Source organism: Microtus ochrogaster, unplaced genomic scaffold (assembly GCF_000317375.1).
Source record: "Microtus ochrogaster isolate Prairie Vole_2 unplaced genomic scaffold, MicOch1.0 UNK86, whole genome shotgun sequence".
NCBI lineage: Eukaryota > Metazoa > Chordata > Mammalia > Rodentia > Cricetidae > Microtus > Microtus ochrogaster.
In genome coordinates, this window is record NW_004949184.1 from 925,005 (window position 1) to 930,311 (window position 5,307).

The 5,307-nt window shown below is 42.2% G+C and overlaps 1 non-coding gene across 1 annotated transcript; it reads left to right on the forward strand.

Annotated features, from left to right (window-relative positions):
- Window positions 1-2,401: 2,401 nt before the first annotated feature.
- On the forward strand, window positions 2,402-2,540 carry LOC113455686. The gene has a single exon (XR_003376676.1). It is a non-coding gene; the product is annotated as a small nucleolar RNA SNORA16B/SNORA16A family (small nucleolar RNA).
- Window positions 2,541-5,307: the final 2,767 nt, after the last annotated feature.

Below are 5,307 nucleotides of genomic sequence, written 5' to 3' on the forward strand. Positions count from 1 at the left end.
AACCCAAAGTGATATGAATGCAAGATGCATGTCTGTCTGCACGGAACACGATGCAATAATCGCATGTCTCCAATTCCATTATGCTATAATTAATCTTAATTACACATTCGACCCTGTCTGAGTTAAAAGACTCACAGAGCTTGAATCTTGTGTTGCCTATAATTCCACTGTGTTATTTTGAGAAATATAAAGTCATAAAAACCTTCTAATGCAATATGGTGTTTCCTTCCTAGGGGGGAAGGAGAGACCAACTGTGCTCATCCCAGCGTGTTCCCCACCATTTCCCGAGGACCAGGAGACAGCATTTTGTGTCCCAGTCTCCCCTTCCCAGGCTCGGAGCAGTCAGCACGTGGGAAAGGCAAGGCTGATTACATATCCAGTCACCTGACAGAAGGGGCGGCACCCGTCCCTCTTCTACGTTTATGTTTCTCTTTAGTGTACTGAAGCCTGACTAAGGACTTGGCATTTGCCTCCTTTTCCGTGTATCATTGTGAGAATTTCCTGGGTTCTCTTTCAATCTTCCCCCTCTCGCTTTCACAGGCACTTATTAACCTTCTTGGAGCTCCTCCAGGCACACCCAGTAACTCCTACGGAGCAAAGGATCTTCTTAGAAGGCGGAGAGCTGCACCCACGGCAGCCCCTTTATTGTGGTACAATACAGACACTGCCGGCATTAGCTGTGAGGCCAATATCATTAGATCCTTTTCCCATCCACTGAGCTATGGCGCAAACGGAGATTTCTTTTTAAAAAAATATCTTTGGAGCTGGGAATTCCAGTTTCTGACCCCATGTTGCTTAGGGGAAAGAAATGTCTGCAACTATTAGAAAACGTTGTTCTTGAGAAAACATAAGAACTCCATTATGGTTTGTGGACTTTGACCGGACATGTTTTGACCCTGAGAAGGACAAGCTTTGCTTATTGGAGGAACAGGACAGGAAATGTTCATTAATGGCAATGGGTTTTTGATCCTACTGCACATACTGGCTTTGTGGGAGCCTAGGCAGTTTGGATGCTCACCTTACTAGACCTGGATGGAGGTGGGTGGTCCTTAGACTTCCCACACGTCAGGGAACCCTGATAGCTCTATGGGCTGACAAGGGAGGGGAACTTGATTGGAGGAAGGGGAGGGAAATGGGAGGAGGTGGCGGGGAAGAGACAGAAATCTTTAATAAATAAATAAACGGATAAAATAAAATAAAATAAAAAAACACTGCACTTCTTCCAGTGAAGTCTGGCAAAAGGGCTGAGTCCTCTTATACTGAACAAGGGAAATAAAGCAAAAGCAAGGGCTGATGACGGCTGTCCTATGGAGGGAAGATGGCGGACGCGTGCTAGGGAGGATGAGGAAGTAGTGGGACACCTAGAACATGGGAAACTCCATATGAAAGCTTTAACCATGCTGTGACACCCAGGGGCACAGCTTTTCTGGAGGCTAGAGTGACCTGCAACATCTATTCCGGGAGCGGATTCCTATAGCCTCAGAGAAAGGTATGAACTTAGCCTCTTCTTTTCTGCACTTTCCAGAAAGCATAAAGGCTCCCTTTATAAGAAAGGTACCATGCAGGTAGATTGGGCTTCTCAGTGTTGTGCAGATGACAATTCTCTCCAAGAGACACCAGAAAGAGACCTGTAGATTATCCTGTCACCCAGTTTATGAAAAAGCGAAGAACTACTGTAGTATAATCAATGTACACTTTCTTTTCTTATCTTTTTTCTTTCTTTTTGTTTTTGAGACAGGGACTCTCTACATAGTCATGGCTGTCCTGGCACTCACTGGGTAGATCAGGCTGGCCTTGAACTCACAGAGATCTGCCTGCATCTGCCTTCAGTGAGGAGATTAAAGACATGTGCCACCACATGACTCAACGTGCCGCCTCTTGATCTGGATCCTAGCTACATCAGAGTGTTGAGCTGTCCGCTTACATATGTGTACTTTTCTGCCTTTATGTAGCACTTTTAATTTTTAGGTTTATTTATTTTATTTTGCGTGTATTACCAGTTTTCCTATTTGTGGTATGTGCACAATATGTGTGCTTGGTGCCCTCAGAGGTCACATGAGATGTCAGATTCCATGGAACAGCAGGTACAGTTTTGAGCTGCCATGTGGGTGCTGGGACTTGAACCCAGGTCCTCTACAACATCAGTAAATGCTCTTAATCATGGAGCCCTCTCTCTATCCACAAGTATAAATTCAAAGGCTGCTTTGGAGGCTGATGAGATGGCTAAGTGAGTAGGAGCACTTGCCACCAAGTCTGGAGACCTAAGTGGCAGAAGGACAGAGTTGCCCTTTTAACTCCACACAAACTTGCACACACACACACACACACAGACAGTGCACACATAAGAAGATAAGAAAAGCTTCTTAAATGTAGTTTTCAATCACTTTAAAAGAATTCCAATGGCGGCCCTTGTCAAAGCTGCAGCTGCTTCTGCATAACTGATGTGGTCAAAAGAAGCCCCAGCTAACCGTTTTCCTTACCTGTCATTATCTGTTTCCATTTGCTGTAACACATCTGTACGATCTTGGAAAAAAGCAGCTCCATCTCGACATTTCTGAGAAGTAGCCAGAGAGTTTTGTGACCACTGGATACTCTACAACTATTGAATCTTGAACATGGAGTCAGCAGAATAGGGCTTTGGGAAGCAGTTTGCTGAGCCCAATAAGCAACATGAAGGGGCTCTTGCAAGTATGTTCACATCTAGTGGCACATAGCAATGCTTTGGGTCACTGCCCTGTAAGCTAAGGCTGGTCAGGCCATTATGTTCCTTAGTGCTAGGTACAGGGAGCTATAAGATCATTATGGATAACTGTGTTAGCATTAAAAAAAAATGAAGTATGAATTCAAATGTTATTTTTAAAGACTAAATTATCAGTTTTCAAAGTAAAAAAATAAAAAATAAATAAATGTTCACTGAGTGGTGGTGGTACACACCTTAAATCCCAGCATGTAGGAGGCAGAGGCAGGTGGATCTCTGTGAGTTCGAGGCCAGCCTGGTCTACAGTCAGGACAAGCTCCAAAGCTACACAGAGAAACCCTGTCTCAAAAAAATAAATAAATAAAAATCAAATAATGTTCAAAATTTAGAAATGAGTGGTTGTACACTTCTTGGTTTCTCATCTGCCTTTTTTTTCATATTGAAATCTCTCTCTCTCTCTCTCTCGTGTGTGTGTGTGTGTGTGTGTGTGTGTGTGTGTGTGTGTGTGTGTAGGCAGATATGCATGCTCTGTGGAGAGCAAATGGAAAGCAGAGGACAACTTGAAGAAGCTGATTCTCTTCTTCCTCTATGCCCGTCACGGGAGTTGAACTCAGGTTGTCAGCTTTGGTAGCAACACCTTTACCTGCTGAACCATTTTCTCAGCACCAACTGCCTTTTTGAAACATGTAGATACGACTATTTCCCCTCTACTCTTGAAAAAATGATGCCATCTTGTTTTATTTTGTATCGTGAGACAGAATCTCAGGTAGCCACAGCTGGCCTTGAATTCACTATGTAGTTAATGACAACCTTAAACTAGTGATCCTCCTGCCTTTGCCTGCTAAATATTGTCTCATGCTGCCACGCCCAATTTCTACGGTGTGGAGGATCTGACCAGGGGCCTCATGCATGCTAGGCAAGCATTCTACCACTGAGCAACATTCCTAAGCCCATTTGACATCTTTTCTCAGTTCCTTTATTTTCCCCTATTTTTACTTCCCACACACTTTAAGGCACTTGAAAATTATTGGTTAGTGGGTCTTTTCTATTCCAGAATTAAAGCAAGTACCGCAGGACCCTTTGCTTAAACCATAGTATTGAGCCTCATTGTTCACCAAAAACAACTAGAACAATGGCACTGAATAAAAGATAGAAGAAGTATTTAGAAGTCTCACTCCTGGGTCGAGAGAGATGGTTCAGGGGGTAAGAGCACTTGTTGCAAGGGACTGGGGTTCATTTCCCAGAACACACACAGCGGTTCACAGGCATCTTCAACCCCAGCTCCAGTGGATTTGATGCCCTCTTCTGACTGCCACACACACCAGGCATGCACATGGTGCACATACATGCAAACAGGCCAAACATTCATACACATAAAATAAAATAAATAAGTCTTTAAAAACATTTCTCAATCTAGAAGCCAGCAAGATGGCTCATCACGTAAAAGCACTAACCACCAAGCTTGACTGCCTCAGTTCAATCTCTGAAACCCACATGGTGGAAGGAGAGAGCTGCCAAGAGTTGTCCTCTGATCTCTACACACAAGCCGTGCTATTCACATGCACACATGCACGCACACACACACACACACAAACACACACACACTCACAAACACACACACTAAATATAAAGGAAAAAACTCTTCACCTACTGAGAAACTTCAACATTCTAGGGACCATATACTTTGTAAAGCCATTGATACTGACTTGTGCTTTCTGTGAAGTCACTAATCTTGAGTCGAATGCCTTCGCAGATAACAAACAACTGTGCTCGAAAGACATCTTGGGAGTAATGATCACGTATTACTGAGCTCTGTTTAGAACTCCATAACTCAAGGCTGACTGAAGTCGATAAACGGGAAAAGGGAGCATTGTGGCATGAAGACTGGTTTACATGCTACACTGGGGTTGGGCTCGTTTTCCACTAATCTTCCTGAAGGGACCTGGAGATTTGATTGTTTTCTGTTTCTGAAATTGTCCTCAGCTAGACAACGATCACCAAACAGCGAGCTGCATGGCTCTGGCATATCATATGTGCCTCTGGAAATGAGGGCATAAACAATGGCAACACAAAGATATATTAAAAAATACATAATGTAACTTGTCTTAATATACTTTTCTGAGTCTAAAAATATGCCAGACCAAAAGAAACATATTTACATAAAAAGCAGACAAGGTCAAATAACAAAGAAAGCCCTTAATTAGTTGTAATCAACTTTAATTTGCATACCGTATATAATTCCTAAATGATTGTTAATAATAACTTTATATAATGGACTTCCAATTTTCATGAAAATGGCACATTTTGATAAGCAGACACAAAACCCTAGTACTAATAAGGTTTAATTTGCATACATTAGACTGATTATCCAAACAAAAGGATTACAGTATTACTTCTCCATACCTTTATGTTCTTATTATGCACATTTATTAACTTCACAAAAGCTAGCTGTTAGTGACAAACAATAGCCATGGTTGAAAAAGAAATCTACAGAAGGAAGAAAGTACATTTTAATGCTAAGGAGAAAACTTTATACATCATAGATGCCAAATTTAACTGTTTGTTGCTTAAAAGGGCCCGGATTTCACAGAGCTTTTCATCCTTTGAAT